The sequence below is a fragment of the Lissotriton vulgaris genome, chromosome 12, assembly GCF_964263255.1.
Source record: "Lissotriton vulgaris chromosome 12, aLisVul1.2, whole genome shotgun sequence".
In the NCBI taxonomy this organism is placed as follows: Eukaryota; Metazoa; Chordata; class Amphibia; order Caudata; family Salamandridae; genus Lissotriton; species Lissotriton vulgaris.
Genome location: NC_141700.1, coordinates 347,593,725 through 347,606,771, shown reverse-complemented (window position 1 = coordinate 347,606,771; position 13,047 = coordinate 347,593,725). Strand labels below are relative to the sequence as shown.

General features: G+C 46.6%; 1 non-coding gene across 1 annotated transcript; it reads left to right on the top strand.

Moving 5' to 3' along the window:
- Nucleotides 1-12,684: 12,684 nt before the first annotated feature.
- On the top strand, nucleotides 12,685-12,838 carry LOC147674044 (5.8S ribosomal RNA). Its single transcript, XR_015303029.1, has one exon. It is a non-coding gene; the product is annotated as a 5.8S ribosomal RNA (ribosomal RNA).
- Nucleotides 12,839-13,047: the final 209 nt, after the last annotated feature.

The window sequence follows — 13,047 nt, the reverse complement described above, 5'->3', positions numbered from 1 at the left end:
GCCTCTTCCTTATTCTTAGCGCATATCAGGCTGTGTAGTTGACCGCGGATATGGGCCTTAAATGCGTTCCAGGTGAAATCAAATGATGTCGAACCTATATTCTCAGTGAAATAGTTATTAGTAGATGTTTTAATAGCGGTAACTATTTCCTGATTGGATAACGTTGCCCTTTTTAGTGTCCACCTGGGTATAGGGTTAGGCTTACACCTTCTCCCAGAGTATGAAAAGTTTATAGGGGCATGGTCGGATAAGATGCTTGGAAGAATGGCGATATCCTCTAGATTATCTAAACCCGGTCTATCCTCAAGGATATAATTGATTCTTGGGGAGTGCTGTGCTTTTTACTAAAATAGGTGAAGCCTGGCTCTACACCCTTCCTAGCCCTCCAAACATCTACCAGCCCAAGCTCATGGATCATGTTAATCATTGCCCGACGCATGTGGGGGACAGCAGCATGGTGGCTATAGTTTGACATGTCTTGACAGGGATTGAGAAGGACATTAAAATCAGCCCCGATAACCACTGGGGTGGTGGCTTCTACTAATTTGGTCTGTACTCTGAGCAGACAGGCAGGGTCGTCAATGTTAGGGCCATAGTAGGATACCATAGCGAGCTCTATCCCCCCGATATCAGCCTGCACCATGACCCATCTGCCAGTTTGATCTGTCAGCATGGACTTTATGGTGCCACTGGCTCCTGTTCTAATTAAGACCGCAACTCCCTTGTTATTAACTGTCTGTTCAGAGCAGCAGATCAGTCCAACCCAACTGTATTTTCCGAAGACAGTTTTACTCTATAGGGAGCTTAACCCTATGCATGTGGTGCACTTTCCCGCTGTGTGCTGAAGAATGCAGAATCCCATTGTTCATGACGAGCTCAGCTCGTCATGAGCACACAACCAGTGTGCTGCATGACGAGCTGAGCTTGTCATGAGCAGCGAAGGGGTTAAATGGGTCTCTTGTAAGAGGAACACTCGGGCTGGAGATTGTTCTAGATATTTCATGATCAACCGTTGCCTTCGTGGACAACGGAGCCCATTGACGTTCCACGAGAAAAACCTAACCTAGCAGTTGCTTCTTCCTACCTCCCCCCCATTAGCTAGGCACCCCGTACACAACTTATTCACATTCAGAAGAAAAAAAGGAAAATGAGGACTTATTTTTATATTTTCTCCCACTGCAGCCCCACCCGTGCTCCCCCTCCCCCCCCCCCCATCCAGTGACCCCAGCTGGCCTCACTGCCCTGGGGAACCCTCCCTTCTCCTCTGAGCATACGCTCTTTGGTCAGGAGCCCCCCCTTTGGGTGGCTGAGTGATATTTACATAATTAGAGGAAATAAATATACTGAACCTGCCATAGCAGCAGCGGCATTTTACAAAACTGTACTTTTTCCCCTCAATTTTCTATTTCCTTGGGGGAACATGCCGTCCGGAAGCTGACGGTCGCGGTGGAGCTCCCCGATGTGTGGCGTTTGAGCCGTCAATAGTGGTCAGCGGCTGCTGCTCTTCGTCTCTTCTTTTTCCCCCATAATGTTATCCTGAGAAAACGCCTTTTGAAATTTAACTTACTTTAATTTAATTCACCAATATTCATCTTTGCTCACCTTTGTTCACGGTCCTAGAGCGTCCGAGCGAGTCCGTGCGAGTTCGATCAAGGCACAGACTCAATGGTTTCTGACGCCGGGGGCGGAGTGGTGTTGGAACCTCCGTGGCTCCGTGCATTGGGCGCTGCAAGGGAATGGCGGCGGAAAAGTTCTAGGCAGCTGTTTCAGCATTTCAGCCTTGGGGGGTCTGTTTTATTTGGTTTCGAAGGTGTGGCTGGACCATTAATCAGCCGAGGGAACACCGCGGAGGAGGAAGTTTGGCAAGAAGGCGAGGACTGGCTCTTTGGTAAAGGAGATTTCAGGGCTGCAAGAGCCTCCCGGAGTGGAGGTCAAGGTCGAGGTGAGGGGGTCTCTCGGGGCTCTGGGGGTCTGGATATAGCCTTGTTTCCCGCCCACCCCCCGTGGCCTCGCGCAGAGGCTCAGGAACAGGTGGGAAGTATAAGGGACGGAGCCTTTCTAAAGCCTGAAAAGCCTTTAACTGAAGCTGCCAGGACTGCCTCAAGTAAAGCGTGGGAGAACCATATGGAGGAGCGAGTTTGCAGCACTATCTGTAGTAACCCCAATAGCGTCACAACAGCGTCTACATCTGGGTTCGTGATTAGCCGCTACACTCTACGCAATAGGGTTGCTAGCAGCGTTCCAGTTGCGCCTAAACCTCTTGTAATTTCACCCCTATAATAGAAATCAAGGCTGTCTCTAGACAGTGGAAGGAAAGTCATATTGTGGAAAGTACTCCCCCTGGTAAAGGAAGAGGCCGGAAAAAAGCAAGAGGGGGGCCTAGCCCTAAGTTTAAAATTACGCCATCATTGAACTCCTACTAAAAGGTCCTCTCCACTGGGCAGGATAGAACCAGCACTATGTATTGCCTCTACGGTTCCTACTGTCCCTATTGCTGCCCTCTCGAGCAGCACTGCTCAGCCCTCTTCGGGCTCTTTGGGCCCTTCTAATAAAGCAATGAGGGGGGGTGAATGCACCATAAGACCATCAAATAACTGTGCATGTATCAGTAGAACTGTCAAATAGCTTCTCGGCATTAGAAAATCAGGATACAGACCAGGGAGAGCTATGTCAAAATATACCAGAGAAGGGAGAAGAGGATCCTATATCCACTCCCCCTGAACCTTCCATCCTTCAGACATCGACTGCACCCAGGACACTGGCGGATATCCTGCTTGGTCTGAAAGAGGACATTGGCAGAAGATTCACAATCTCAGAGGCCAATCAAGAGGCTATTCAGGCCTTCTGCGAATTATTGACGCAGAAAGTTGAAGAGGTCTCACAGAGAACCGATGCCGCCAAGGCAGAGATCCCCAAGATCAAGGAGGCTTTATGTTCTTCCACTGCAACGATGGGCAAGCTGGCCCAACAGAATAAGGAGCTGAAGGAGGACATCGAGCGCCTTGAAAATCATTCCATGAAGAACAATGTTAAAATACTAAACGTTCCTGAAGATCTTGAAGGGGGTGCCGTAAAGAATTTTGTAGTTTCTCTTTTGAAAGCAACAATCTCAAAAGACTCCTCAGAAGTGGTTCCGGATTTAATGGGGGATATTCAAAGGGTCCACCGCAACCCATATAGGAGAAACCCTGGAAAAGAGCTCCTTAAGAAAATACTGGTGAACTTCCTTACATACGCCATACAGGAAAAAATCTTATCTCTGGCTTTGAAAGCTGGTCTTATACAGTGCACTTCCTTCTCCAGTCCGTTCTCCTTTTCTATCCGTTCGGACATTTCCCACATTACCGTAACGAAGCAGTGGGAATTGGGCAAGAGGATGGCAATCTTGAATTCTTTAGGGGCTCGGACTCAGTTAAAATTCCCGGCATCTCTTAGGATCATGTGGAACAACCACATGTACAATCTGCGCCAAATAGAGGAAGTCGATATTCTAATCGATAAGATTAGGAAAGGAAGCGGGAGTGGAAGTGATAGCGGGATATAATCATTAGAAGCTTGTTGACATCTAGCCATTAAATGAAATCACAAGGAAATATGAAAGAAAAAATAAAACAAGGCCTATACTCTTCCTTAGGGGACTGGCCCATTGTAAAATATAGCTGATGAGATAATCTATCTTCTCTACAGATCTTTTTTGTTTATAGAAGCCAGATAGTTTGTAAGGTTAATATGCCTGCTACAGAGGACTGCAAATTCCGTAACTAGCAGTAGCGTGAATCTGAAATGATACAATGGAGCCAGCCATGTCAAAAAGGGTTGCTATAAAGCACCATCTATCTTTCAAAAATGGTTTAATATCTTGATAACTCTGCCAGGGTCAACACACTTGTGATTCATCTCCTTGAACCACATATTGTAGATACCATAATCAGGGCTTCTGAGGCTGAAAGCATTTATATGGTAATTGACATCTTTAGACATCTCTGCACAAAATAGACCAATTTTTTCTAATTTTTATTTACTGTGATCTCAGATCCATGTAGTACTAATCTGCTTTTTGAAATGTATTGACTCCTTTAAAATTATACTTTATCTTTATGAAAATTAAGGTGATAGCAAGTAAATTTCAGTATTGAAGTCCGATGTAATTGTTGAAATGAATATGCTTTGCTATTTTGTTTGTGCATTGTTCCATGTAAGTTAGCATTCGCTGCACCACTTTATGTTTAGCCGCCATTTTGAATCATGCCATTAGCTGTTATTGTCTCCTCGCGAAGCAGGCTGTGGAAAGTTTAATTTCTCCAAGGTTAGGCCTTGCTCTGCTAATGAATGCACTGTTCTTATTAGCACATACCTTTCCCACTAGCTAGAGGTCTTCTCCCACCAGTCTAGCTGCAGGCACGGACAGAATGACCTTGGGTAGGAGATACTGTGTTCCTGGCCTCAGAATCGAAACCCATCCTACTTGCCCATTTCTGCTGTTGCTGGGCTGCTCGGTCAACCTGTCTCTCTCCTCCCTCTTGGTGCGCCAAAGCCAGACGGAGTCAGACCACACCTGTGATCTAACCTTAACTCATGCCGCTTTGGCACTGGCGAGTTGAGGGGCCATGGTGGGACAAACAACGAAGATCCACGTACTCCGTAGTCAAGTGGACACTCAGTGAACCAGCCAGTGCCACTCCTAACCCTGTAGGTAGCACAATATAAATTATTGTGAAAAAATAAATGAAATATATATTTTGTTTTGTATATATAGGGGCAGCCAAGAGAATTCAATGAGTGCGTAGTAGTGGAGGTGGTGGTGGGGGGGGGGGGGGGGGGGGGGGGGGGGTAGAAACTAGATTCAGTCTGCCAGAATAATGACGAGGACCAGGTGAAGTTGCTGGTTCGGTAATTTTGGTGGTTGTGTGAGCCCTGGTGAATGTTGTTTTATTCCCCCCAACATTGGACGTATTGAGATCGACAGCAGTTGTCTTCTTTTTGTCTCTGAACAATAGTGTGGTAGTGATTCTTGTGCTAGTTTCCCTCTGAGACAAACTGAAGGCAGCAATAATATATAATTCTAGTGTGCGTGTAGGCCTTGTCTCATGCTTTCAGACGGAAATATAATGTTATGTTTTGACTACTTCAAAGTCACTTGTGACCTAACTAAGTTACCCAAGAACATAATACTCTTGCAGAGCACTAAAAATAACTGCATTTAGTCAATAACCTGAGAAAATGCAGTTAATGGACTGCGGTTCTGTTCCGGGGTTGAATGAGGTGGCAGGGTAGGGAAAGGTGGCATGTGTCACAGTCTGCACATCTTCTGTCTGTCTCTTTACCATGGGACCAGAAATACCAGCAAAGGATAGCCTTGGTAGATATCTTTCTTTCTATGGGATTAATGTAGATTGTCCCCTGAAATATTCATGTGTCCAGTGTCCACTGTGCTCTCGTATCATGTGCTTTGCAGGCAGTGCTTTGGTTGGTACCGCTTTGCGGTCCAGAGGTTTGTAGACTTACTATGCTGAGTTTTTTCATTGATGATTTAAAATGCAAGCATACGTGGACAGTCTCTCACAGGAATGCCAGAATAAACATAATAAAGTCAGTGACATAGCAAGGTCAGGTGGCAACCTGTGCATAAAATTTCTTCTCACCTCGACATGACAAAATGGCAATAATATGTGTTATAACACATATTTTTGCCATTTTATCACCCCCCTCAGTGATGACACTTGTCACCCTCGGCTTGACAAAATGGCAAAAATATATGTTTAAAACACATATTTTTGACATTTTGTCACCCCCCTCAGTGATGACACTTGTCAATGCCTGCTTGACAAAAATATATGTATAAAACACATATTTTTGACATTTTGTCACCCCCCTCAGTGATGACACCCGGGGTGGCCCATACCTACCGCAACCCCTTCCTACTCCACTGATTAAAGCATTTAGAGAGTCAGATTTATAGCAGAGATTGGTTTCATGTTTGCCTTCTTTTGAACACTCCCCTCATTATCCAGCCATTTAGTAGATCAACCCCGGCCAAGCAGGCACATGTAACCATCAGTCATCACTACTAGACAGAAACTGATATGGCCTGCATTGGAGAACAGATCTGAGCAAAAGTTGGACCGGTGCGAGGACAAAAACAGAACGAATGCTACATTAACTCTGAACAGTGGCATAGCAAGGAGGGGGCGGCACGCCTGGAGCAGCATGAGGTTTGGAGGCAGTGGGCTCCCACCGTTCTTACCTGCAGTCTCGGGCGGGCACTCACCCCTCTTCAATCGCCCGCTGCGGGCAGCAAATGAAATGGATATCTCATCAACTCCCCACTCTTTATTAACTCCAGATGCTACAGGGTGGCAAACTCAAACAGGGACCGCCACAGGCAGCCAAAGGCCTAGCTACACTACTGACTCTGGAAATGAATAAATGACATCAGGTACTCAGCACTGTTTTCTCGAAGTATGTTATTAGTTTTGTGGTTATACTGAATAGGCAGCTACCTACCTTTTTATCATATGAAATCTCTTTATTGATGTCATAACTACACTTTCACAATTTCTTTAATAACCTTCTTGCCTTCTCAAATTTGCTTGAAAATGTCACTTTTTTTTCAAAATTTTCTTGGGCAGAGGGCCCACCCTAAACTCCCCTTTTGCCGGTCAGGCTCGCTTGCTATACTTGTTCACTGCAGTGCACTCAGCCGTAACTTTTACGTTCCACCACTTTCAAATGTCACCAACTTCCACTGTTTAATGCTGGCCTGTGTTGTTAGAACGTTGAAATCATTGAAACGCAAATTGCTTTCTGGTGGCCATTTTCTGAGCAGTAAGGAAACACCAGTGCAAAGTTTAACGGCAGGCAAACTAAAAATGTAAAATCATTTTAACAAAGTTTGCTTTAAGTATAGCAGCTACTTACAATTGTATTTGCAGTAGATGCAGGCATTACCTACAACATAACCTATATAAATTGAAGTATGAAAGACTGAGCCGTCACTGTCCAAATTCAAATCTGTAACCTGCAGGGCACAGGGAGTGAGTATTTAAGACATTGAAAGGCTGAGTCAGAAGCTACTGAATTCCTCAGAACTAACTGATTGACTCAGAATACATTAACAGGCGTCACTCAGAACAGTTACACAAATACCTTGCTATAGGCCTCCAGACAATAAGCTGCTTTCTGAGGTTCTTCTTGCAATCATTGTGGAAAAAGAGCAACAGCATCCTTTTTAAAACTCAGATGGAGACAATATAGTGGACATGTGTATGGAAGATATATAAGAACTACACAATTGTTTTCAGTGAAGTGGAGCTGATACAATTGTTTTCAGTGAAGTGGAGCTGGTGTCCCTTAGGGATGCATCTGACTTACTGCAGCCTTCATGCACCATTGAGTCAGGAATTTAGTGTGGGCTCAAGGTGCAACACAGACCAGGAACAGCAGCAAAGCAAAAACAGATGAATAAATATTCAAAGAAAGGACCAGACACAGTCAAAAGCAACAAAATAAAGAAAAACAAATGTTCAGTGCAAAAACACATACACACATTGGGGACAGGACACAGCAATGCTGAAATAAGCTGGAAATATGCCTGCAACAGACTGCAGAAGCTGTCCGCAACACTACTGCCTACCATTAGAAAACTTCAAAATTTATGTTTTTCTTGTTGAACACATCCTGTTTTCCTTAATGGAAAATGGGCTGTATTAAAAAAAATAGATTGATTTATTAAAAAGTAATGACAGGCATGGTGGTCTGCTAACCTCAGCAGGCCACCATCTCTGTGATGGCTGTGATTCCTAACAGGTTTCAAACTGCAACCTACCTCATTAATATTCATGAGGTAGCTCGATTTGTGATCCACAAGAAATTATTAAATGAAACTCAATGAGTTTCATACTTTAAAAGTACCAATTTCCTAATTGCATTTCATTTCAGAGAGAATCACAATTAGGAAATCAGTATCCCTAATGTTTTTACTCATGGCCCTTTTTTTTTTGTAACCAATTTTTTTTGGTTTTCAGAAGAAGCCATATGGTTAGCCACATGGGCAGTACAGAGAAGCAGTTGAGAAGGCAATATGCATTCCAATTACAGACATTAGCATTCCTGAGGTCCGCCCAGAACTGGCTGAAATCAAAGAGTCCCTTCAAGAAGCCCCCAGGAGCATTCTACTGGCCCGCCACTTCCTCCCGTAGTCGATTCAGCATACAGCTCGGCTCTCCTCCTCACATGTTACAGTCCAATAGACACGTTCAAGTACAAAACTCCCAATATCCATCCCAACCCCCCGGTCTTCAAACAGCCCAACAAAGTCCCCCACCCCATCCACCCCCCCAGGCATGCCGTTGGCCATTAGAATACTCAGGCAGTCGCCTAGACCACTTGCATCACCCACCAGAATCCCTGCTTTGCAGATCTCAACCTAGGGTGGTCCGGGAACACTGGGGGAGATTCCTTGCCAGACCCTCTCAGGACCCATCATGCCCTTCCTCCATCAAGTGTCAGCTGCTTCAATCAGCCCGTGCACCCTCCATCTCATGGGGCACTCCCTCCCCATCTTCAATCAGCTGCTTAACCAGTTCCACGAACGCCACCCACGCCCGAGCCATTTCCATTGATTTCTCACTCCCATTGCACCTGGCCAGGCATAGTCTGCAGTTCCCTTCACTCTCTACCCACTTCACAAACTCCCTGTGCCAGCGTGTAAGAGTAGGCCCCTTTTTTTGCCTTCAAATGGGTGGTAAATTACCGTTTTGCCAGGACCAACCCCAGATCAATGAACTTGCTGATGATTTTGATCTTCGCAGTGTGCAGAAACCAGTGCAACAAACAAAACCCTGGTGTCATGGCTATTTCCCTCTCCGTCATAGTCGCCAAGGTAGTCCTCACCCCTCACCAGTAGTCCTCTGATTGTGGGCAGTCCCAGAACATGTGTAGAAACCCCAACCCTTTGAGAGTACAAAAGGGACAAGTGGACAAAACCCCAAATTAGTTGTTGATTTGGCCGGGAGTTAGGTACACCCAATGTAAAACATAGAATTGAATCAGCTGAAAGTGCGCATTCAGAGAGCTCTTCCATGCTCTGTCGACAACCTCCCCCCAATTGTACCCCTGGGCCTTAGTGTTTTCTTTCTTTTACGTGTAAGAAAGGAAAAATACAAAAAGTAAATTTCTTTTTAGACCAGCTGAGTATGGCACTATGCTAAAATGAATGTGTGACATGCTTCAACAAGGGACAATGAAAACCCCCCAAAAACAGATCTTATGACATTGTTTATATTTAAATTATAGTTACAAATACAGCGTCCATTTCTATACCATGCGCCATAAGTCGAATTATCTCCTAGCATTTCAGCAATTCTAAGTAAGGAAGAAAGGTTGAGATGGCCCCCACCAGGATGAATCTGGCACCTACAAGTTCCACTTTGAAATCTTTGGAAGAGCACACAACTGATGGATCTAGCACACCAGTAGACTGGACTGTAGAAGCAATAGATTGTGAGGGAAACAAGGGGGTGAACACTGCTTCAGCTTCTCTTTGCCTTATGGTGATTACTGTGACCAACTTTCCCTGGAGCTTCCATGGAAACAGTTCAGATCAGTGTAAGCATGGGCGAATTTTGCAAATCTCGCGTTCGCGAATTTTGCGGATTTGCGAACTCGCAATCCGCAAAATCCGCGAATTCCCGCGAATTTTTTTTTTGTGTGTTCGCGCGTGTTTCTGCCAGTTCGCGAGGGTTTTTACAATTTCGCAATTTGCGAACTTACCTGTCGGGTCGCAAGTTTTGCGAACTTGTTGTTTCTACGTGTCCAGCCTGTTTGGGACACTCTTATTCATCACTGCCACTCTCTGTCACCACTGCCACTCTCTGACTACTCATGCCACCCTCTGGCCCACCCATGCCACCCTCTGTTTCATCACAGCACCCTCTGGTTGTCCAGTGTACATTATTGTGGCAAAGCAAAGCACGCCTTCCCTGCCTCAAGTGACCTGAATTAATTTGGGGCTGATTAATGTGTCACAGAATATTTTTTTAGCTGGCACCTGCTTCCTTAGTGCTTCCTGATTAGTGATCTTTTGCACTTGCTAAGTGCTTTCATTGTTGCAAAATTAGTTACAACACCTGCCCTGCCCCAACTGACAATAATGAATTAGGGGCTGATTAATGGATTTTAACTTCCAGCCTGGCTCCTGCTTGTCTCCCTTAGCTGTAATTCAGGACCTTTGTGGCATATGTGTAACTATTCTGAGGTTCAGAGCAGGGTCACATAATAGTTGCAACTGGCAACTGAACTCTGGAGGGGCCCCTCAGGAAGCACTACAGGAAATGGCTACTAATGATGAGCCTGAACTTTTGAACCTGGTAAGTAGTTTCAGTTTTGCTAAGATCGTATTTCTGCAATTTAGCACTTACTCGCGGGGTGCGAAGTTGTACTGGCAAGCCGCGAACTCACGCGAACAGTGCGAGCAAGCCATAAAATCCGCTGCTCGCGGATTTGCGGATTTTGCGGGAGATTCGCGGATCTCGCGGATTGCGAATTTACCGAAAATCCGCGAGCGAAACGGATTTTCCGCCCATGCTTAGATCAGTGTCATTGCAGCCTTCTTTACAAAAACTATTCCGCAGCAAGGGTGGCCAGTGATTCCTGTTTACCCTTCTCCAGCCCACCGTGTTACAAAGTGCACTGGACAGGGTACCGGAGGAATGGTACATCACCCCTGCTTGTCTAACTTCATAAGCTCTGACAGCGGCCCGGGCCAGAGCTCCATGAGTATCTCCCCCATAGACTATTTCCTGATAACCAGCTAGGATTCCAAGAACCCAGGCTTTAGCGTTCCAGTCCCCATCAAGGTTGAGCAGAATAGTTTTTCAGACAGCAACCAGGCAAGCTTTCTTCGAATGGGTGCATTTGGTCACTCCGAGCCCCGGGCATCCAGACGTGCTCAATGAGTTTAAAAGGCATGTCCGGATGGCTCAGACTGCCCTGGAAGTCCTGATGAGGGCTCATTTGAAGTATTCAAGCCTGATAGGGCTTCATGAGATCCGTTTATTTTCTCAGACGTTCCCCTTTAACTCGGCATTCAGGGATTGCAAGAAAAGGGGTAACCTTGCTTCAGATTAAGAGGAACAGTATCCATGGGGGTCACCCTTGTTGTTCGGTCGTTCTCACCCAGGTGCTGCCAGGGCCAGTGGGTGCCCGAGGGGTTGGAGTCTGTAGTTACTTTCCAACAGTTTTAATTATGATAACAAATGAGACACCTTCATGGTAACTAGTTAGGTGACCATAAGTGGATGGTGTTTAATGTCTTAGAGGGAAAAGAAATGTTTAGCCACACAAGATCGAGCAATAACAGGTCTGTGATGCTCTTAGATGTCTGGGGCTGCAACATGCTACACTGGATGGATCAGCGTGTGTCTACCCTTTTCCGACAGGTGCAGGTAACCTGCTAAACCCGTTTGTGATACTGACTGTAATTACTTCTCATTAACGAGAAATTCCCAGCGAATTAGGCTCACAAGCTTATGTTGATTAACTTGCCGTCCTTTATCCAACACTGCCCATTGTTACTACCGATTGAATGGTTTAGTGAGGTCCTTGGATCGGCCCCAGTGACTGACAGGGACAGCCTGAACCCTGGGCGTCTCCCATATTGAACCCAAGGCACAGTGCCTGGCCCTCTCCATGTGCCAGAGGAGAAGTCTGTGGTTACTGGGCACTGAGGTGAGGACTGGGCATGGGGCAGGCTCCTTCACCTGGGAGGGCCCAACTAACATGAGGGACTCGGGCAAGTGATGCCAAACACCCTCTTAGAGGGGCATGATACAAGAGAAAGCCCTCCCAAGAGGAAACCCACACTCACCTAGCACACACCTGGGACTAACCGAATTGCAGTGCCACCCAGGGCTGGAACCCCCTGAAGGACCTGCCACCGGGGCCATTTTTAGCCCAATCCCAACCTGCCCAGGTTTTGAGTCTCTGAGGAGTGGTCTGTCTTGGGTGGCAGGACAGCCTGAATGAGAAGAAGCTGGGCCATAAGGGAACCCCTGTGCCTTATGGTGATGATGCTGTGTCCCCTCGAAGCCAGTATGAACTGCTCCAAGGAGTGGGAAGAGATGCTTCCTCCAGCCATTCGAGTTTCATGCCTGTACCAGAAGCAGGTGAGTTGTTTGACCGTGAGGGGGGGAACCTGGCTATTCTCCCCTTGGTGCCTCCTACCAGGGCAAGAGGGACCCGAGCCTGCTGACATGGCTTGGGGTGCTGCCTAAGCTGGGGTCTCTTGATGTCCAGGCATCGAGCCCTGTCTCCCACTGGCCCTGGTGTGTGGCAGATGTCTGGTTTGCAGGTGGGACAACCCTCCTTCGTTACCAGGTACCTGGTGGACTGGTGCAGTTTTGTTAGACTGGGGTTTAAAGACTAGTGTGGCCCAGTCTGGGAGAGCTGGCAGTGGGGTTTTCTGCCTCTGCTGATATGGGAGCCTCTTGTTTGCCTGTGGTGGTGGGGTGGGACTCATAGTCCATGCGCCTGGAAACACTTTTTTAAATCATGGAGGCTGACTTCCAGAGAAGAAGTGTGATGGCTGCTGGGCTGTCTAACTGGCCAAGCAATGGATGAATGATGCTGACTTACTCCTGGTTCTCCTGCACCTGTAGGTGAACGTATGTTACAAAAGTTGTCTTTGGGTCTTGGAGGTAGATCACTTGGCTCATGCATCGATGAAAAATGCAACTAGCAGCAAGAGTTAGTGTGAAGTGCAGGACACATTGATCATCAACACTTTGAACGCATCTTGCGGCCCAAGGTTCCTCCTGGGGCTACGCCTGTCTGAGGGTTGCTTGAGTGTTAATGGCCCTGGAGCTCTACCAGGATGCGGTTGGGGCTGTTGCAGGGGGCTCAGCTCCCTTCATCCTCCCAAGGGCAGACCCCCGATTGCCAATGCAGTCCATCCCAGTCCTACTGTAAAAGTATACAGCCATTGTGACTAGTCTTCCCTGCCCTGATGACATGAGTACCCGGTCTACCCCGGACCTGAAAACTCTGGCA